Source organism: Corvus brachyrhynchos, unplaced genomic scaffold (genome assembly GCF_000691975.1).
Source record: "Corvus brachyrhynchos isolate BGI_N302 unplaced genomic scaffold, ASM69197v1 scaffold53, whole genome shotgun sequence".
NCBI classification, from domain to species: Eukaryota; Metazoa; Chordata; class Aves; order Passeriformes; family Corvidae; genus Corvus; species Corvus brachyrhynchos.
The window spans coordinates 1204588-1228151 of NW_008237681.1; the positions used below are offsets into that span (position 1 = coordinate 1204588).

The window sequence follows — 23564 nt, forward strand, 5'->3', positions numbered from 1 at the left end:
AATTCCTGCGGCCTGCCTTGCACAGCAGCAACAAAGTGCAACCAGCTGACTGACAGTGTCTGGCTCCTGCCTCATGCATAGATTGCTCAAATTTAAGGGCATTATATCTATATTGTAGAAAAGTTTCCTTGGAAAAAGGATTCTCTTAACACTTAGTAATATGGCAGAATTGAGAACCTGTGTGTCCTTTGATTCAGATTTAAAAACTTTAGCTTCCATTTTGGAGAAGCTGCATGACGTAAATCCCCATCTCCCCCTTCCACAGTTTAAACCAATAAATTCACAGAAACCTGATCACCTATGAACACACAGTTTCCATCTTTCCTCCTAGTTAGCTGGTAAAGTAACCAGTTCTTCTCAGAGGGAGCACTTCATGTTCCTCAACTACTCCCATTGCTCTTGTCCCTAAGAAATTTCATAAAGAAGACTTTGCTTAGAAATGGTAATTTAAATTGACCACCAAGAGTAATGCAGTTTTCATCTTTCCTGAAGAGAAAGACAGTAACTGATTTTATTTAGTCACAAATTTCATGCAACCTATATTTCTGTATAGTCAACCTTCTAACCACACTCCAATCTCTTTTCAAAAAAATTCTGTATTTGCCATGCCGAAGGATCATACCAAATTTGAAGTGATTTAATAGCAGAGGGCCACTAGCCAAAAAAAATCATTTGAAACTTCAGAAGCTATAGAAATTCATTGTTTCTTTTAGCTGATTATAAGCTTATAGCTAAGATTATAAAAAACAAACTTTAATTATTGCTAAAGAGCAATGAGTATAAATTTAAGCTGTGTCTCACAGAAAAAAAATACTAAACAGTCTATAAATAGTATCTCAAAATAAAATGCACTAGCTACACTGTGCTAAAAATAAATGATCCTGCTATTACTCTAGTGAAATATTTTATTACATCTCCTAAAGTGCAATCTCCAAGGCTCTGGGATTCACCCCCACCCAGCACAGCTGGTTAGAGAGAGAGCAGAGACAGCTCACAACTTACCAGAAGAAATCATACATTTTATTTGTGAAAAAGGACAAATTAGTTCTCTGTGCTGTGTGAAAACACATCCTCTGCCCATTTTAACAGCAGTCAGACCACTGCAAGATATCCAAAATACTTAACTTCCAATTCAGGCAACAGGTTTAAACCCACCAAAATATTAATTGTTTCCTCTCAGCAGGCATAAATAAGCATTGCTAGAAGACAGCAAATAGACCAAAAGCATGCGAAAATAGAAAAAATTTCAGGCTGTTAACAGTTACCAAACACTCTGATTTACATGTAATTGGGATAAGGAAGTCAGACATTGCCAAAGGCTGAAAATTATTTTACTGGAAATGTCATTCCATAGGTCCTATTAACAGCCTGTACTTCGCCTCTGGCCTGGCCTGAGCCTGTCTGGGTGCTCCTGCACATCCACAGGCATGGCCAAGAACTCCTCTCCATGGCACCTGGATCAGGTCATTATGGTTGAATTGACCTTGCTGGCTCCTGAAGCCCCAGGATGTCCAGGTGTGCACATTTCAGATTGTGAAGAGAAAGCTAACCGATGGAGCAGTGAACAGTCAACATTTTGACATTGATGGAAATACAGAACTTGCCGGTGTCCAGGAAGAGAAGATTATCATCTGCCAAGCATGAAAATTATGATCAGAATATAAGGCCTGTTTTGGAAAGTGATTTAACCAAAATTTGGCCCATATAAAGTAACTATAATTATAATTAATGGAAATGGTGAGTATAATTTATTTTATATACAATTCTAATTGTGACATTTATTAATTATTTTCCCTATAATTTTAATTTTTAAAATTGTTTTCCTTTACATACCTAACAGCACTGTCCATCTCACAAAATATAACATTGCTCCAAAAAGAAAGAGGAGGAAGATAACAGATATACTGGGAAATGTTTACTTAATGTGACAGTGCTCTTCATACTTTGACAACTCAGTCAGGGGTTCTGATGACATAATCAAAATTAGATGTAATGTCTGTTCAAAAACCAGGGACTTTGCTATATTTCAATTTTATTCAGAACATAACAAGGGAAAAGGCAGGCTTTTATAAAAATATATCAAATTATACTTTCTCTTTTTTTAAAATAATGTCTTCTCAGATTTCAAGCTATTTATCAACACCTGTGAAGGTAGTTGTATGTAACCCCAAGAGTTATTGATGACTAATGAAATACTTCTCTGGGAAAATACAGAAATATTTTCAGTTCAAGTGTTTGTTCAGATGAGAGGTTTCAAGTCAGTTGGCAGCACTTCAGTAAAACCTCAGAAAGCACTTGAGCCTTTCTACCATCTTAGCTACTCAATTCTTAACCCTTCAGCCCATGTGTATCTTGACTTCAGTTTTGGTACAACTCGTGGGTATTACAGCTTTTAGTCCTTGGGGCAGTCTCTCTTCCACTTCAAACGCTACAGGAAAAAGAGGCATCTGAACACAGGCAATGGAATAATGTCATTTCTGCCAGAAGCAACAGCAATCCCTCTTTCTAAGGAGATCCTCACTCTCACATGCAACAATTAAGTACTCGTTCTCATTTTGTACCAGTAAGTCAACTCCTGCTTGGAATTCTAATCTCGGTCCCCACTAATTGTGTATTAAATTGTCGAAAATACATTTTCCTCAGACTGTTCCTCCCAGGAACTGCCTAAGGGAGGATTTCTCCATAAAAACCATTGAAAACAATTGTTTTTTCCTATTTTTTCTCAGAACTGCTGAGATTCCTCCAGAAATGTTGATAGTTAAAAAAGAAACAACACTTCTGGCTCAGGAAGCACATCAGCTGCAAGCTCTTGGAGGCTGGGAGAGCAGCAGTGTCTGGCCCTGCAAGTCTGCCCTGCTCCATACCGTGTCTTAAGACAACTGTATTGCCACTGGTGAGAAAGAGGTAACTGGGTATGGCAGATCTTTGTTTTGCTCATCTTACAGTCCCATGCCACCAGTTGCCTGTAACCTCAACCAACACCATTGCGTGGCTTCTTTGCACTACTCCTCTCGTCCTGCCTGCGTGCGGCCTTTACTGCCAGCCCTTCATTTCCTTGTGGCCAGCATGGCCTCTTTTGCTCTTTTCTAGTTCAGCCTGGCAAGGGCACCAGGGCCCCCAGCTCTGAATTTATGAAAACAAAACACAACAGCAGCCTCAGGGTAATTTCTCACCAGATAAGCATGCTATCTTTGAGGTAATATTTTGAGATACAGCCACAATCTTCTTTGCAAACCTCAACCTTTTGGAAAGAACTGGGGAGTCCAAGCACAGGGAATGACAGACAAAGCCAGCACAGCAGCAGACAAGTTGTTCCTCTCCCTTCACTGGCAGAAACTTCCCACCCTGTCCAGATTACCCAAGCCAAATCCACATGCCCTCAGCTCTGTACTTTGAAGAATGTCAGTGGAAAAAGCCTCAAAATGGAAAGAAAAAGCCTGAAGCATAAACTGGCAGATCCATACTACTTGCATGAAAGTGAAGCGTAGAAAAAATGTTAATGTACATATTTGGGGAGCTATATTAGAGACCATTATTTTAAAAGCTGGTTAAAATTGTTACTCCGTCACGGCATTACTATTGAACAGCAGGCAAAACTAAGGTTACTTTTTTGAACTCTCCTTCACAAAATAAAAATTCTTCACTTTTTTTTTCAAGTGTCCTACGTCTAATAGAAATTCACGGAGATAATTTGCTGGTTTTAGGACAGCAAACCACTGTCAGAAACATTTAGAAATACCTTAAATTTCCCACAGCATCAAATTCTCAGGGCTATTCACTTTACCTGTTCACTTAGATTTGAAACTACAGTTGTGCTGGTGGCTTATGTAGCTCTCTCAGTTTGCTGCTTATTTACAGCAAATAGAGCTCAAATAGAAAGGGCTTCTCCTTCTGTACCCTGAAATTAATCCTGATAGATGACTATGGCTCATTATAAGTAGTTTAAAAAAACACAATCAAACAAAAAACCCCACTGTCCTCCCAAGTACAGCATCTCCTCCTTGTATGGCAGGATGTCCACATATGCAGGGAAAGGTGGCTCTTCAGCTGGAATGAATTGTCATATTAATGGAAAATGGAAATTTGCTGTTTAAATCTGCAGTTGATTTCTACATCACCTGAAACATTACAAATTACATTATGCATTATGATGACAAACAAAATCACCTGGGAAATTAGTTTTACTTCTCACCTTCTTTGTGTTAAAAGCAGAATGTAAAAATCTGAATTGAAAAACAGGAATAATTGACAGACTGTTTCTCCAGAGAAAGGTTATTATGGGAACACATAAAACTGGACAAGTATTCTAAATTCATCCTATAAAAACAAAGGAAGAAACCTTTGTTTGTTTGTTTTATGCAAGTATAAAATAAAAATCTTTCTGTCCGACAGACTAAGACTTGAAAAGACACTCTAAAATGTTTTGTTAAGATCTCACTTATCACAGTGCTGAATTCAAATGAGTTTCAAACATACTGAACTAGCACTTTGCAACATATTACTTACCCAGGATTACTTTAATTTTCATCCAGTGCTACTAAAAATTCAGCTCTCCTCCTCTGCCACATCGTTGTGTACATAATGAACTTTATGATTTCTTACAGGCACAATCTATTGCTTTTGGTTTGACTTTCAGGTAGTTTTCCCCAAGTCATTTTTCAGCAATTGAAGGAAGTCTAAATAAAAGAACTTTCCTGATGAGATTTGTCATCTTATTTTATTACAAGACAGGATACTTGGGTTTTTAAAAGATTAATGTTTTGAATACATCTTTGCAGAGCATATGTTTCAGAAGCACTCACCCTCATGTCACCTCTAGTATGTCCAACATCACTCCTCTGGAATTAAGAAACAAACAAAGAAAAACAAACAAACAACCAACAACAACAACAACAACAAAAAACAAAAAAACCCTGTGTAATTTCTCTTGGTCATAGATCAAATCAAATTTGTGGAGGCTTCTACAGTTCTATGGAAAAAATACTTCACTGACCAGGTCAGATTTCATTCGATTTTGAACTTTGACTTTCAAAGTGAGAGATCAAAGATGTTGGGGGAAAAAATACCCCAAATTGCTGCAGGGTGATCCATGTGGGGAGCCACCCTCATCTCTGCCTCAGGCAATTGTCTCTATGCACTTGGTTTAACGCTGTCTTCGAACTGACTGTAGTTTCAAAACACCAGGATGGCTGATGGCAGGTGTTGCTGCATCATTCTGCTGAGGGGGTAAAATGCTACAGAAAAAAAAATAAATGGGTGACTTAATACCTTCTGGTCTATTTAGCACAGTGGTAGGTAAGAAGAACCACGAGTGCCAATCCCGGTAACGTGCCTCACCTAATTGCACTCCACCTTAGTTCTCCTAAACTGTAAAGGAAATGTTCCCCCATTGAAATACTGAGGTTAGCTGCTAATAGTTGTAGGATACTACGGAATCCTTTTACTAATTCATCAGAAAAATACCATCAACCAAAGTGCAGGGGAACATCACATTTCCTGGGTCTAGATCCTGGGCTTCTTTCAACAGCCTGTGTTGCCTCAAAAGGGACAAAAGCAATTTTCAAACAAAAATGGTGAAAATGTACCTTCAGCAACTATGAAAATAATTTCTAAAAATTAACCAAAAAAAAAAGCAAACCCAAAAACTGTTAAAGTAAGCGAAAGAAAACAGCAAAGGTATTTCCATGAAACAGAGCTAGGTGCTGAGAGAAGAGCTGAGGAATGAATTCCAGCTTTGCACAGCTCTGTAAATGGGTGGTTGTATTAAATATACTTTATTCCAGCATTTTTTAGCATTCTGAACACTTCTAACAAAATAGTTGGAAATAAGAACTATCCACAATTGACAGAACAAATGTAAGCAACAGCAACCATACAAGCAATTATGTAAAATGTGTCTAGGGAATTTCCCTCCATCAACTGAGAAAACAACACTGAAGAAAACCATATGGAGATGGAGCATAGCATGAAAATATTTTAACTGTTGCATCAATAGAAAAGCGTGAGGATTTTTCTTAGATGCCATTTCTTAAAGACTATGCATTTGTCTTCTTTACCAATTGCAGGAATACTGTTATTTTTACATTCAAGAGCAGATACAGATGTGAAAGGTGAATTTTCTAATGACATTGAGAAATATTCCAAACATTACTACTTGTGCATTCTGTAAGTGATGCAGCAGAGTAGTATCAAGGCAGTTTCTTAAAATGAATAGTGTGACTTCCTCACTCCCCACCCATCCTGGAAAGTTAGTTTACTATCATGCAGTACTGCAGGAAAATTATTGTTATGTCACGATTTTATTTATAGACTTTATTTAATAAAATACTACCAAGCGAAAGAATTCTTTCTCCAAACTTTTAGATTTAGATAATAAAAGTGAATTATCTGTAGGATTTCATTTAGTGAGATTTGGAGTCCTTTAAGGATTTACCAAAATACTCAGTAATGTTAATGTCTACAGTAATTAATCTCAGGAAGGCTCTTTTTTGTTCTTGGGGTTTGGGGTTTTTTTTATCTCCTTGGGTTCATTTGCTTTTACTACTGCACATCACTCTCCCCTTCAATGCACAAAATCCAATGCAAGCAAAGTGACTAGCCAAAAATAAGTTCATTTTCAGGGGTACACTCCCATTTGCAGGTTCTGGTCTTTGGATTTTTCATGCTTTGCTGAGCACTTCATTTGGGTTGGCAGATCTGGTGAGTCATATGGTGACAATTCTCATTTTCTGCAGCATCTGAAATGTCCACTCATGGCATCACTGGCAGCTAAAATTAGATATTTGGCAAAGCACTCCTAGGAACTAAGGGCCTGATAAAGTTGCTTAATTATAGCTGCCTAGTGCCATTTGAGATGCCCTGGAGTACCTCCAGCAACCACAGAGACCTGGCAGGTATCACACAAACCTACAGGAGACCTGTGGTCCTCCAGCGTCAGAGCTGTAGGCAAGGAAGGATAACCCCACGACATTTCAAAGGGCACAGGACCTTTTGTTTAGGCACATTTAGGAACTGAACACTATGTGCTTGCCACTGGGATATTGAAGAGATCAATTCTCCTGTCTTAGCTTGTTCTTGCATCACATTCCATCTCTTTGCAGGCGGGTGCATGAACTCTCAGTGCTGCTCTGTGCCTGCTCTCTGGCACAGAGCACAAGGAATAAAAAATACGAAAATAGGTCAGAGCAAGCGTCAGTTTTGGTGGGGTGAAAGGGTTGGTAGAGAACCTCTTCCAGGGAATGGAAGGGAGGGCTTGCATGCTTTCTCCATATTCATCTCATCACTCAGAGGAAAAAAAGAGATCTGCTTAAGGAATTGTTCATGCTAGTTCCTATTGTGTCAGGGGTTTTCCTTGGAGATGTCCAAAGCAGAATCCAGTCTTGCTTAATTTGTGAAATTTGACATGATTTCAGACTGGGGTTGATAAGGTTTGTGTTTAGGGAGTCTTGATGGCATCTCTAAAGATTGTAATTCTTCATCCACCTCTCTTTTCTGACAAGATTGTATAAAAGTAGAATAAAAAATTGCTTTATTCTTCTTTTCCACATTAAACAGAAAATGGCTTTCTTGAGAGTATGCATTTGCACTGGACTCAAGAAAACAGACCCCTGCAGAGCACAAAATGACACTGGGGAATATATTTTCCTTGACATACTGGGCATTTTTCATCTAAGGCAGCTCTCCACCATTCCCTCCCCTTTTTATTTTTAACATAGTTATGCAGTACCTCATATCAGCACTCATCCTTACATTCTCCTTAAAAAGAAAATGAGCACCAACAGTACAGAGGGACAAATAATGCTTATCATAATAAAAACATTATGGTCTCGAGGAACCAAGCACTATTTGGAAAATGGTATGAAAAATACAATGCTCATGTAGTTTCCCAATGCCCAAAATTTCAAATTTACCCATTAAGGTATAAAATATTTCCTAGAAACCTGCTGAAGTTACATGAAATCTAATAGTTTGATGGCCAAGGCAGGGCTAATAAACTTTTCCTTTTTCAGCCCAACAATTCAAACTGCCTGAATAAACAATACTCAACAACTGCCACAGCTCAAGTGCCTCCTGAATATTAGATCCTTTTCTCCAACAAAATAAATCTCATTGAGGCCAATATTGATTCTGACTGGCATATATTTCTGTTCAGATCAGCAACTTGCCTTTTTTTTTTTTTTTTTTAATCTGAATCAATGTACATTGGTCTTACACTTTTCTGATAGGGACATTGCTTCTAAACCCCTCCACTTTCTGCATTAACTTGATCTGTTCAGCTGCACAACAGATTGGTTAAGACGATTATTAGTGATATGACTGAAGTTATTCACTCACCATCAGTCTCAAATAGTGCATTCAGAGCACGAGCTAGAAATAGCATGCTTAAAGAGTGGCTAAAATAGAACAAATGCTTAGAACTAGTATGTAGTTAATGAACAAGGATATTCATTGAAGTACTTCTCAGTCAGAAGCGGAGATAAAAAGCTTGCTGTTGAGTGAACATCCTCTAAGATATTTCAGGAGTCAGTGTGGATTGGTGGTGGCATGAGAGCCATGCCAAGAGTCCCTGGTAGTTGGTGACTTCTGTGGGGTGAATTGTCACCACATAGCACAGCCTTACAGGCCTAAATGCCACCTTGCTCTTGTTTCCATAGAGAAGCCCAGAGGTTGTGGAGTCTCCCTCATGGAGATACTCAAGGACCATTTGCTCATAGTTCTGTGCCATGTGCTCCGAGATGGTCCTGCTTGAGCAGGGGGGTTGGACCAGATAGCCCCACAGTGATCCCCTCCAGCCTGACCCATTCTGTGACTGTGAAGTCTGAGAAGCACAGTTATTAAGGCATAGACTGAATGAATACAGAGGTGTTTTGTTAGAGTTGGTTTGGTTTCATTTTAGTGTATAAAAGTTTATACACTCATTTTAGTGGCTAAAATTTTGAACCATTCTATTTTCTTTGTAACTGTTAGCCATGTTCTTATGAAAACAGGGTCCAAGAAAATATCTTCAGCTTGACTGAAAAGCACGTCACAGATTTATGTCATCTTAATATTAAACCAAGGAAACTTTGTTTGTTTCAATATTAGAAAATTGTAAAGTATAGAAATTTAAATATATTGATACTCTATTTAACAATTACCCAACATTCAGCAGTCTCAAATATTTTGAAGTAATTCTAGATAGAAGGGATAAGATCTGGAGAATTTAAAAATATAGGTTATCCTATTAGACAAGATTTTGAACAGATTTTAACAAATTACATTTGGATTAAGAAGATCAGGTATTAATTTATTTATGCCTTATGCTTCAGCTGGGATCTTAAATTTGTCATAATGCTACAGAGAAGAAAAATATTTTAAGATGGACAGAGATGGGATAGTTAGGAGAGAAAATGAAAAGTTTGTGAACTGATCTCACATTCCTACACTGAAAGAAAAAAAAAATACACACTTCTTATTAAAACACTGTGGCACCTTGATGCAACTATCACTTGAGTAGCATCTGGCAGTGTCACGTAGATTTTCTTGAAGTCTCAGATCTTTTGGCTTCTAAGATAGCAACAAATAACTCAAACCAGTCTTTTTTTTTTCTGAATCACCATAGCAGGTTTAAGCAATCTGTACAGGGAAGCAGATTTCTCAAGAAATTTTTTATGTATGACACTAGAGAAATGATGTGGCATCTGAATCACTAATATAAATCTGGTGAAAAGGTTGCTTTATTTGCTGTGTGTATTGCTTAAAAGTAAACACACAAAGAATTTGACAATTTGAATCTTCTGTTTATCTGAGAAACTGTACACCTATTCCTTATACTCAGGGAGAGATTTCCTGTCAGCATTCATGAATTTCTCTCTTGACCCTGAGCAGCAAGAGAAGCAGCCTGAGATATATTGCAAAGGCAAATGTTTAAAGTTTATATCAATATACACATGGGACAAAGGTAATTTACTCAGTGAAGGAAGAACCCCCTGCTACATTTAATCATGCTCAAGTACATGGGAAAGTGCCCTTACAGCTGTTGTTTCTCTCTGCCTTTTTAACCCAACTACTGAGGAGCCCTTTTCTTCTCATGAAACACCTTAAACCCAAAGCCTAATTAAACTAGTAAAACAGCATTAAACCTGGTGGGCAGACTTATCTCCAGTCACTACAGTTTGCAATTAGATTTTGGGTGAGGGTACAGGAAATCGATGTTATGTTCACCCCTTAATGAGAACATAAACACTTCCATATTAAAAGATTATTTTCTTAAAATCCCCACAGGTAGGCAGGGAATTCTTTCACCTGTGAAAGAACAAAACATAACAAAGAAAATAGTGGGAAGCAAAACAAAAAAAATCTCTTTGCCTCATGTGAAAAAGGTATTTTCCTTTCTCCCATGATCTCAAGAAAAGCCAGAGGAGGACAGAACAAAACAGGACATATATACATGTGGTCAAAGCAATAAGGTCAGGGCAAAACTCAGAGCCATCTTACCTCTTTTTAGTACCACCAGAACCAGGCTTGTTTCAGTGTATTGATACAATAGATAATAAAGACACAAAGACAAAGAAGTACATGTTGACATCAAACACCTTCCATCTACTTTTGATCATCAATGAATACAAACAGGAATGTCTTCGTTGAGGCCAGTAGGACTTCACCTCTGATCATGTGAGAGCTTGGTTGATGGTATTCTTTACACAGAAAGAGCAAGTGTATACTTTGGGGCTTTTATAGAGGGAAAAGCAAAACTGAAATACCTGTGGGAGACATTCTGCACAGCAATAGAGACTGGAATCTGCATTATAAATGTTCAGTATATCAGCACGCTCAAGTGCAGATCTGCCGATACCAACGGCTTCACTGCACATCACAGTAGTTAAGCACTTCATTGAAGAAACCTTCCCTTCCTCATGAAATTTGAGAATTGTATAAAGCAAGAAAAAAAGCTTCTCTTTACAATATGTAATTTGGACAGAGTGACTCTCAGGTTTTCCTCCAGTTTCCTGTTTGGACCAGCAACTCATCCCTTTGTGATCACTAGCCTTGTTTACATCTGCTTTTCAATTCCATTTTATTCACTGTTGCTTAGAACAGAATGAAGTATTTTCATTTTGGATGTAGAAAAATTAGAGGGTTTTATTCTTCCACACATATGACTCCTAAAAATGTATAGGGTTGGTTTAAAAAGCTTTCTATGAGTGGGAATGACATCTCTGTTGGGTCCTGAGTTTTCTTGGGGGGTTTTGGCAAGTGAGGGGCAGGATTGGGTTTTTTAGGACAAATTTAAACATGGAGAAGTCCTTAAGAATGTTATAGCTAACAATGTATGTTCACTTTTGCTGAAAGAGATTATATCTGGTTTTGTTCCCTCCTTCTTTATATTTGACATGTTGTTTACAGACAGTTTAGCTGTTTCCCCCAAAACGTAATTTGATTGCCATTTTTCTTTCCATGTGGGTTTTTTTCAGAGGAAAAAAATCTTTACACTTCCCCCCCCCTCTTTTTGGTGTTAAGTAAGGAAAAATATTTTCAATCATGACAGTTACTCTATCCAGAGGGATCACCACCAACGCAGATACCCTTAATGAGGTTAACAAGACTAGAAAAAGGTGTTTATTCACATGGAACATCTTACAATAAAATATCAAAATTGGATGCAGTTATTCAGATAATTTAAGTCAGTTAACAAGATTTCAATGCTGGTTGCCCTTTAAAAAGCAACATGAAGCCATGCAACTTAGCCATCACAAAAGCACTAACATGCTTAGCTTTCTTTTACTAATGTTATGTGAGGTTTTTTGTTTGTTTGTTTTCTGCTTCACTAACATTTCAAGAGAAACAAAGTGATTGTCATGTGGTACACTCAGTCCTGGAACAGCAGTACAGCTGTTTATTCCCAGATCCTGAGCATTTTTTTAGATCTACACAGCAGCCTGTATTTTCTCTGAAGGGAATTATACATCTTACCATAAGCAGATACAGTTTCCATAGTCAGTTGGCCTATTGTACAATACTTGGCTGCAAGAACAGCGAATTAAATGCTTGTCCTCTTTCTATTGCCTCTTTTACCTTGAATTAACTCCTCTGATTAAAAAAAGGGTGGGGAGGGGTATGGAGCGGGGTGTGGAGGAGGACCAAAAACAGTCATGGCAGAGAATCACAAAATTACTCCATTTTGCATTTCAGAAAAGTCAAAATGACCAAACTTCTGCTTCAGACACCCTCTACGGAAAGCATCAAGTTTATCTCTCTGCTCCTGATGTAACTGAGCATGCAGGAGGAAGTGAGGAAGCATGAACATTTAACTGCAAGAAGAGACTGGTATCTATTCCATAGATCATTCTTGCATTTTGTGGGAGGAAAAGGTGAGTAAGTGCATCTGACTTTTTTGACCATGAAGGAGCAAAAAGGACTCTATTCAAAATTACACAATAACATCCCTTTAGCATCACACCAGACCTCACGGTTTTCTCTGGAAAGGTGCAAGTGTCATAAACTTATCAGCAAGTAAAAATAGGGACTGAAATGAAAAGACTCTACTATGATACACACAAGTAGTAACCAGACTTAATTTCCCCACAGGTGGGAAAAAAATTTTTGAAACTTCAATTAAATATCTTTAAGATAAATCTGTTCATTTTGTGTAATTCTCAAGCAACAAGTATAATGGGACAAAGCTTCTCTGCAGTTCTATGTGACCACAGCTAGAAATTGTTTGTTTACCCAATGCAGATTTGTTCTGTAAGCAGATCTCTTCTATCATTAAGTTATTAATTATCTATTGAATATATTCAGTCTGGGCTGAAACCTCTATGCAGCCTGAGTATCTTAACTCTGTAGCAGGCAGGTTCGCTCTTTAAGGAAAGGGTGAGAACTTTCATTCTTCAGAAACAGATTCTGAGCTACACTTTTGAAATCTTGGTCCCCATTTTCATCACAATGAAAGAAAAGAAATATTTAATTATCTAAGTAATGATGGATCTACTATCACTACTTTAAAACCTACATCTCAATGAACTAGTTGGAGAATGCTAATACATCCTTTTTCTCAGATAGCAGTGCCAAGAGATTTTGTCCTTAAAAGACTGAAAAGGCAATTCTATCAAGCTTCAATATATAATTAATTTTTTTTACTTTCCAACTCCCAAGCAAAATATTAAGATAAACAGCTTGACTTGGTACCAAACATTGTTCATCATATGCTCTCCTCTACAATGCTACAGCTTTCACAGTTCTGTTTGTCTTGCATAATGTACCGTATGTGGGGCAGTGAATTACATTCCTTTCTAAGAGACCATGCTGAACTACTATTTCTTTCCCAGGACTCAGAGGTGAATAATTGCACCTGTCCTCCTTAAGCAGACAAAGGACATTAAGTAGCAGCCAAATGGAAAGAAAGATTTTAAAAGAAATTCACTTTATAGTTTGGCAGGAAAACAACTCAATCCAACCTTTCACCCAGCTGTATACAATATGAGGATTTCTACTAGCACAGCTTCTGAAGAAAATTAAGTCTTCAAAGAGAGACTACCCTGATAACAAAGCAAAAATTGAGGTGCTTTCTAGAAGTTTAAGAGATCCTACTTTTAAAATAAATCATTGACAATACAAAAAGAAGAAAAAACGACAAGCTACTCATCTAAGTGTTTGTGGGCAAATGTTCTCATTTACATGATACAAAGAAATAAAGTAAAATGGGGAATCAAATAAAAAAAAATAAAACATGGCTTTTCCAAGACCACACAGAGATGCAGCACTAGAACCTAGCACAGACAGAAGTGAATATGCTGGAACTTCCTGACAACCTTGACACTTTGTCATAGACTCGTGGTATCATTTAGGTTGGGAAAGACAGAGTCCAACTGTGAAGACTTTGTAACCATGCTGAATATAAAAGGGGGGTTTTGCTCTCCCTGACTGCAAGCACCTGGCAGAGAGATCTGCAGCAGCTCTGGTTTCAGCAGAGCAAGCCATGCTGGCAGGCATCCAGGGACGGGTCACCGGGGCAGAAGGACAGAGCCTCAACAGAGCACTTGCCTTTGGTGCCAGGAAATTCCTAGCACCTGACCATTCCAGAGGGCTAATGCTCAAACAGATGAGAAAAAAGCGTGAAAGGTGAAAATACTGTAGAGAATCTCTGCAAAGACCTTTTAAATATTTCCAGAACCTTTCAATATTTTCCCTCTTGCATGAAAGCTGACTGTATACCCAAGGAAGACAGGTATTTGTACATAAATGGAAAAATATTCTGCTCCTTGTGAAACCAAAAGGTAGTCAGTCTATTTGGCAAAATCCAGGCAGTCCATCTCACAGCTAAAAAGGTAAATGCCATGGAAAACTGCATTAAAATACTGACAGCCCCCAAATAAAATAAAAGCAGAAAAAAAGGAAACAAAGGAGTGATGCCTTGAGGGGAGATGCCCTTGCAGAAAGCAAGTCTCTTTTCCCAAAAGCACAAATGTCTGTATTTGACATTCTCAATGAGAACCTGATACAGTATAGAAGAGAGACATGGGTGGAAAACAAAGAACAAAACTAACCATACCTGCTTTCAGCTAGAAGTCCTGGGCTTCACTAAAACACCTCCATCACCTTACAGTTGCAGCTTTTAAAACAAAAGCAAACACTGCCTAGTCATATACTTGGAAAAAATACAGAAAACAGCCTTGTTTGACAGATAAGGCACCAACTTGGAATGAATGAAAACCAAAGCTTACTGCCATTCTTTTCCTCCAAGAGCTGCATGACCTTAGATAGGATCCCTTTCAGTGCCACTGTTTCCCTTTCTATTTTCTGTCCCATCTAGTTACATGCCTTGGGATAGGGACTTTCTTTTACAGTATTTTGGTACAAATCTGAGGTCAATAGAGTCCTTATCAGGGGAAAAAGTCAACACAGCACTGTGATGAGTTGTTCCCTGAATATCAGAAATAAATAAAGCCTGTTACTTTGTGGATCTCTGGTTTTCCTCTCAAAAACTCCAGCTCCCTCCTTCAAGAGTCATGCAGAAGTACCTTCCACACGGTGCTTTCAGTTTCCCCAACATAAAGTTCTCCCTCAGTAACCTTCATCTTAAAACTGGCCAAAAGTAGAAAAATTAATGAAAAACTTGCCCAAGACAGACACACGGATTACAGTGTCTCTCAGGTGTTTCTTTTAAAGGAAACCCAGCTCATAAAAGCAAGAGAAAACATTTCAACAAAGGTGACAAAGATGAAAATTTAGATTGCTTAGCAAATTAAGCATGGTCATGCAAGGAACTCTACAATTTTGGTCTGTTTTAGATCATGTGCTCTCAAAAGAATGTTTAAATCACTGGTGGAATATATGTCAGAAATCAGCAAGGGACAAATGATCTTTGGTCAGCATTTGGGTTTACAGTAAAGCAACATCTGAAATTTGTCAAGGGTAAAAAAACTGAAATGTCATCAAAAGAACATTTCAATTTTGACAAATCAATATTTCCCACAGACATGCATTTCTTCCATCTCCCTTTGTAAACAAAAGTCACTGTTGACAGTGCTGTTGAATAGCATCCCTGGTGTAAATAAATCCTCAAGGCAAAGAGGTAGGTCTAAGTGCAAGAGGAAAATTTCATCCCCTATGCCTTCACTGAATTGGGTGGGCTTATATTAAATCAATAACCCCAATTAAAATTAAGAGAGAAGAGAAAGAGTCCATCAGCAAAATTATTTGAAGTAGTATTTGCTCAGACTAGTCCAAAACTCTTCACCCTTGGAGGCCACAATACAAGGAAGTTGCCTGAGCGTGTTAATTATTTAAAATGAAAGCAACACAGTTGCTGGCCTTTTGAAATAATCAATCTTTCAAAAAGTGTCAGGTGTCTCCAACACATGTGACAGGTTGGCAGTTTGTAGCATCTACTGTCAAGCCCTAATACCAGGATTTTCTCTGGAGCCTGAAGGAACTCATCACCTTAACTAACAAATCCTAAAGACAACCTGTCTGGCTTACTGAAAATGAGATGGAGAAGCTAAATTAGAACCATACACCTCCTATTTGCTAAATTAAAGCAGAAAACCAAAACAAACACTGGAAGCGTGTATATACATATATACAGACACACATATTCATGAATACAGACATAAATACATATAGAGATAAGTATAGGTAGATATATATCTGTAGCTGTAAATTATAGACACTTACTAAGATCTGTATTTACTGCCTCCTACAAGCTTATTTTACAGTCTAAATTTAGGGAATTTTCTTCTCTTTCAAAAAAAAAAAAAAAAGAAAGAAAAAAGGCAGCATCTGGTTTGGGTTTTTAAAGTCTATTAAAAATACCATCTTTCTGTGTCTTCCACTTCAGCATGCAAGAATAAAAAATGTAGAATCAGCAAGAAAAGTCCTGTATATAGTGTTTGTTTATAAACAAAAAGTTCCCATCTCCAAAATGGTTGACTTTATTAGCACTTGGATGTGGTGAGAAACTTGGATGTGGTGAGCAGTAGTCATTTTACCAATAAATAAGTGCTGTGAATTTATAAGTACTTTCGGTAATTTCAAAGATTTCAATTATACTTCCCACCAAGAAATCTTTCTTCTTGAAAATAAGGGCAATAGTTATAAAGAGAGGACTTTTTTTCCAATCTTGCTAGCATTAATTGTTCAGAAAAAATATTTTGTCCTGTGTTTTATGCAGAAAATTTGACTTTTTTCTGTTAAATTACACACAAGAAACAAATCAATAAAAGACATCAGCAAATATCAATCTACAAAATTCTTAACTTCATCTGTCAAGATTAAGAGAAACAATGACAAAACATAATATGTGTGATGTGTAAATGAGTAGAGGATACAGGAAAAAATAACATAAAAACAATGTTCACACATAAAAACCAGAATTCTGAAACCAAATGCCTCTAAACTCACTAACGTGGAACTTCTCCATTTCCCCAGACTTCTTGAAAAATATTTGTTGCAAGTCAGTTGAAGGGCTTTGTGTTATCAGTGCTCTCCGTCCCCTCTGAGAGGCACTGCCCTTTTGGAGCAGGGCATTCAACTTCAAACTGTAATTGCCATCCATCAAAAGTACTCCAGAAAGGAAAAATTCACTTGGTCAACCTGAACCACCCATGGGCAGTGGCCTTTCACACACTCCACATTAGCTCTCCCAGATCTGGCTGGCAGCATCCACAGCACTGTCCCTTTGCAGGAGCCAAGCGGAGCCACAAGCAGCATTTAACACAATTATTACAGCATCATGTACACATTTTTGAATAAAACTACTCTTAGAGGTAAAATACAGTAAACTACTTTGGCTAGAGTCAATTACGCTACAGACCCTCACTAAAGTTACATTTCAAATCTTAACACACAAAACAAATATGCTGGATACCTCAAAGGCTGAATGTAAAACACATTGGTGGATTTTGTGATTTTTTTTTTAAAGGCCTGGCCAAGTTTTAATGGGCTGTCACACACGAATGATTATGAAAGCACTACAATGAACTGAGCTGATAAGCTGATCTGATCGGAATTAACTGCATGTGATTGCTGCTTTGAAAAGCTGGCCTAAAGAGGCAGCATTGAAAGCAATCTCACAAGTCACTGGTACCGCTTGCCTCAGCTATAAGTAAGCACAGATGGTGAGAAAAGTTAATTAAGAGACATATTTGTTTGGAGGTTTGAAATTTCCACCCTCTCTTCTCCAAAGAATCCAAGCCACAGTGAAAATGTGTTTTACATTTGTGGCCTAATAAGTTCATGTTTTTGAGGCTCTGTTCCCGTAGATGGAGGTAATAGATAAACACAATAAATAATTTATGTCAGCAGTTAGCATATGGATTTGCAGCTGAACACTAAGCTACTCATTGCACCTGATAGCTACAACATCTTGTCAATTAAAAATATTCCTTTTTCCACAATCCTTCATTACTTTTCTCCTAACTGGCACAGCCTCTCTCTCTTATACCACAACTGATACCTAGCAATGGAGATGTCATCCTTTTCATTCTCACTCTAATGACTGCCTCTTCATTTTACACTCTCACTTGTTCTTGCAGTATTTCATAAGGAACACGTCAGCAATTACATAAAATAGCTTCTGGTGATACACCTTTTACTTCCAGTTGGGAACTTTCTTTCCAGCCCGCACTTGATCTTTCCCAGATTAACTAATGGGCATCCAAAGCTGGGGCTGTCATCAACTTTAGAAGATCAAAACACATCCTTTACACGTTATATACTGTAAGACTCTGACCAAAGTGACATATGGCAGATATTTTGCTCAATGGTCTTTCAACAGTGTATGATTTCTTGGACCCATTTCCACTTTTTTTCATCTGTGGCTATTATAATGACAAGGGTCAGCAGCACCAAAGAAATACTGTCTCGAGAATGATAGGGAGCAATCTCACATGAAAGGCCTATGAAGGTAACAAAGGGTTAACACTAAGGACAGAGAAAACCAAGACTTCAGAACTTCAAGTGTAATTGAGAGGTTTTTAGAGAGACACTTCCAATTCATGCTTACTGTACTATTTATTTCCTTTCCCATCATTGCTGATTATAAGAATGTGCATGTGTAAAAAGAAGTTTCTTCCTCTCTAATCAGACCAGCTCTACTCCACGAATCCACAATCCACTGTTCATGACATTACGAAATGAATCAGGCAGGAGGCTCAAGTCAGATCAAAAAGTGACAGCTTTTGTTTAAACAGATATCTCAGAAATTAGTGATGACAGTATTATACTGCATAAGCATTTCACTCTTAGCACTGTCTCATTCTCTAAGAGAGGTGCGACAGAATTACTCACTGGAAAGATCTTAGTATTATAAAAAACAAACCGAACTTGACTGCTGATCTGTTCTACTTATATTTCTAGAGAAATAAAGGTCTGTTTTGAATAGGACACCCATGCTATGTATTGAATACTTCCTGATTTTAAGGAAAGATGCTTCTTAAAACATTATGTCTGCATTAAAATGTATGGTCACATCATTTATGGTCTGTCTTATGAATTTGGTATACATCAGTAAATTGCTTCTATCAGTCTTATTTTGCTGTTATAGAACCAACTCTGAGTGGAGCATTACACTTACAAAAATGTGTTCCCTCATTAGGTTTACATTTCAGAGAAAAGGATGACATCAGAAAACTAGAGAGTGACAACCAACTCCATCCCTGCACTGAGAACCTTCCTACATTATTCTGCAAAGATTTTAGCCAAAAGCTTGATCTGTGTTATATATACATAAATATACATATACTTAAAACTAATAATTTAGCCATTATATATATGTATACATACAAATTGATAATTGTATCTCACATCCCCAGGTGGTCCCTAAACATTGTACTACCTAATCACATAAAAATGGGAGGTTTTCTAATTTTATAAACATATACAAAATAAGTTGTTAGAACAGTCAATCACTGAGAGCTCACTACAGATGTTAATCCAATTTGTGTGGTAATGATCAGAACAGTCAGTTTACATAAAGCATTACAGCTGTGCAATGCTGCAGTCCAGCAGTTCTGTCATCAGCAATGAGGTTTACCTATCTGGAACTGGAAATTTTTCCGATAGACTCTGCATAGTCATGCTGACAGTGAGTAAGCCCTTCCATTAGAGTTGTCCACTGTGACAGCCTTGCTCCCTTTCTGCTTTTCTGTCCAAGGATCGTCAGTGGAAATGTGAAAAAGGAGCCACAGCTCCTTCTACTGGGTTTTAAGATTTCTAAGATTAAAGATTTGAGATCCTACTAGGGCTCGGAGAAGTGAGTGGAAGAATGCCAGTAGTGTCTCATAGCACTCTGCATCACATTTTTTTTTAATTCTGCTTTTCACATTCCAACTAACAGCATAATTTCAGAAGCAATCACACATTTAAAGAAGCCGTAGAAAGAAGTCTGGGGACAGGCTGTTGGAATGGGGACTGCTAAGCAAACTGATTGTCTGATCCATATATGACATCACAGCTGTAACATCTTGTAAACATTATGGGTAGAACTCCAAATAATAACTCTACAGATTTAACCAGTCATGCTTTGAAGGCTGTCACTGATCTAGTGGAGCATGACCAAATCCTGTTAAGAGTGCAGAATAGATTCTAGCTGAACGTCTTACAGACACTGGGTTGGGTATCTAGATAAGGATTTCAAAGACATCGCACATGCTACAGAGATGTCTGCACATGGAGAAATTATTACATGCAACTAAATTCATCATCCTGTGGGCATACAACAAAGGTTTCAAACCCTGCAGGGTAACACACTCTGTAACAGTTCTTTCTGCTTCATCAGAGAGTATCACATGGCCAAATTCCTTCATAAGGACTGACTTTTACAGAGGTGAGCATGGCAGGTATCTGAGGCTGCTACATGAATATCCAAGAAAGGCGTAAGAGACTCCCTTACAATTTCAGCTGCAATAGTCCAAAGCTGACGAGATCTGTGTTTGTTTGCCCACTTTACATCTGTATTTCTTTAAAATGACAGCAGAGTCTAAGCAGTCATTTGTTAGAGTTAATTCAATGGACAAGATTTCTGAAGATCTGTGAAATTTTATCATCCTTCCAGCAAAATGTGGAGAAAGGGAAATGAAGTGAGTCTTTCAGACTTTTGAAAAAGCACAAGTATGAAGCTTGTGTAGATGTGAAAGTGCCCACAGGGCACTATCACTCAAAGGTTCCTATCTTGCCCAGCAGGGATAATCATAATTACTTTGTCTATTTTTTATCTTCCTGTCTGAAGAAAGTTCAAGAGAAAAGCATGTTACATGACTAGGTGCCTTCTCCTATTCTGAGCACTACCTGCTGTACTTTTCTGGCTGCAAGCCTCTGAATGTGAATGCCAGGGGAATTTCAAGCTTCTAATATCAAAAAATCATTTACTATGTGAGGACCATCTACCACATTATCATTTATATTAGTATACACAGATCCTGCAGGGTATCCTGCTTCCCAGTATAGCTAGAAATTAGCACCTTCTTGTTTGTTCAAAAACTGCACTGTACTGTTGACTGGGATGATATACAGTCTGTTTTTCCCTTAGATAACTCAAGAGCTGAAAAATTACCCTGTTTAAACAAACTTCCTGTTTTTTTCTTTCTTGGGGTGGAAAGACTGCTTTTAATCAATGATTGTAGCACTATGGAAGAGAGATGCCAAGTGTGCTCTCTGATAAAACAAAATAAAAACCCCACCTTTGGCTCCAACATATTTCTCAGGACCAGCCAGAGTCATAAGGGTCTCTCAACATTGCACTTTGTACAATATTTTTGCTTTCATTTAGATAAAAAAAAAAAAAGAATTAGAGGATTGATTTTTTTTTTTTTTTTTAGTTACATTTGGCCCAACTAAAATGAATCTTTTTTTGTCTCCTTCAGCTTTTCTCCAAACAGTAGAGAAATCCAAAGCTTTTCTCTTGGCACTGTCTCTGGGGACTAATATCTTTAAGTACTTCAAGGGCAGATCCAACTCCCTGACATTCGTCTGCCTTGAACTTGCAAAGCGCTTGTAAGTTTGTTAGCCTCCACAGTGTCAAGGAACTGCAATGATCTTTAGACATATTCCATGTGGGAGGTTTTTCAGAAACAGCTTCATACAGCTCTACAACCTACAACTTGTTCTGGTGAACCTGTGTCAGATGAGGGCAAATAAAATCCTCTGAAATAAAGAAGATACCCAGTTGAGCATGTAATACTGGAAGATTCACGAATAAAGGAGCTCCCCTGTATCCAGCTTTTATTGTTGTCATTTGTCATAAAAAAGTTGGTTTGAGCCCAGATTAGACAAAAGCAGATTAGAAACAGCAACCAGACCAATTCTAACTTTATCATGTACAATGAAACAGATATTAAAGCAAATATGAAGGCATCATTTTTGTCTTGGAAACTTGAACTTCATTTGATGCTGCAGGAGCAAGGAGCTGAGATTGCTGGAGTGCCTTGCCCAGGCCCTGCTTATGGACTTACCCTCAGAGAATGCAGAAGTAGGGAAGGTATGGAAAAAGTGTGTGATCACAGTGGTAGGCAGCTAACCTGTTACAGCTTCTTACCACCAGCATAAGAAATTTGTCCAATCTCTGCTGATTAGCACTGTAACAGAGCTCCTCAGATGAACAGGAGCTAAGAAATGTGCAAAGTTTTGTAAACATTTGAACCCAGGGACATTGAGGGCAGGATTAATCAACCAATCTGCACGAAAGTTTGTACAATTCTGCAAATTCTAAAATCTCTACCTTCCCGTAATCAGATAAATCAACTTCCAGACTGATGTATCATTTCCAGAGACTACATATTAAGATGTTCAGTGAAAACAAATATTGTACAGATTGTATATGTACAATATACAGATATTGAATTACAATTGTAATGGAGCTACCCTCAACTTCAGTCTAAACAAAGGAAAGAGGAACTGTGGAAGCAGCTCGAAAAAGACTGAAATTTCAATTCAAATTTTAAGCTCTCCTCCAGGAAGTACAGCATTCTTCTCGTATGCTCTTTTGCTTAGCAGAGTCAAAGCTTGACTCACAGAGGGGGTAGTGTTTATTCTAAATGATCAAAGTTAAGGAGCAGTTGATGATTTGGATACCCACAGTTTAAGATAAATTAAGCTGTACAGGGACTCTTTTTGACCCATCATTCTAAAGGAAAATATCTGTGCCCTTCTAATGTCAAATACCTTTTATTTCTTCACAACAGTTTTTATCATTTTCAATGACACCATAATGGAAGTGAGCAAACAGAAGAATCCATAGAGATGTTTGATTTATTCTGAGAACTCACCACCTCAGAAAAGAGATAAGATTTTACAAATTTATTCCTCTCCTTTATTTCAATTACTATGTTAATGTTTGAGACAATTCCTAACCCAAACTTCTGGCCAGAAGTCTGTTGGCAGGTAAGATAGAAATATAAATCAAATCACAAAAAGCTTGCATGGCACAATTTCTATTCTGTACCAAAAGCTGCACTTTCCCATTTCGCTCCTGGAATTCACTATAGGATGGCAAAACTTCATTATGTACACACGGCAGGAGGTTAAGATGCTATGTCCTTTAAGGAGTTCTATAACCAAATGTCCAAAGCTAAGTTCAAGTCTAAACATTAAAACAACAAAGTGTGTAGTGGTGAAAAAAGGAAGATTGCTTATGCTAATGAGATCCTCCCCCATTAACTCTCTCAGGGTCTTTCAAAACCACAAACTACAAGAATGAAAGGGCTCTGCTATAAGCAGTCAACAATACCAATATGACAAAACTCACCATCAGCCTGTAGTTGTGACCCTTTCACGACTGTCAAATTAAAACACACAACGACACTGAGTCACCCCTCCCCATTCTTTCTGGCCACCAGTTCATGCAATTACAGAAGACCAGTAGTCTTTGCTTAGCAACAAGATTGCGTGTTCACCACTGATCACATTAATGATAAAGTAGTGAGTCTAAACAAATCTAATGATGAGAAGAGATGCTCTCCTTCTCTGACTAATCCACACAAATTAAAATGTCTGACATAGAAAGAATAATTCATTCATCTTGCAAGCTCTCTAGAAACAGAAATGAGGCCATCTGTAATATTGCTTTTCCGACCTTTTCTCTGACACCA

The 23564-nt window shown here is 37.8% G+C and overlaps 1 protein-coding gene across 3 annotated transcripts in view; it reads right to left on the reverse strand.

Moving 5' to 3' along the window:
* The window catches only part of RBMS3 (RNA binding motif single stranded interacting protein 3), a 707084-nt gene that overhangs the window by 467096 nt on the left and 216424 nt on the right, over positions 1 to 23564 (reverse strand). The gene's annotated exons all lie outside the window — the stretch shown is intronic.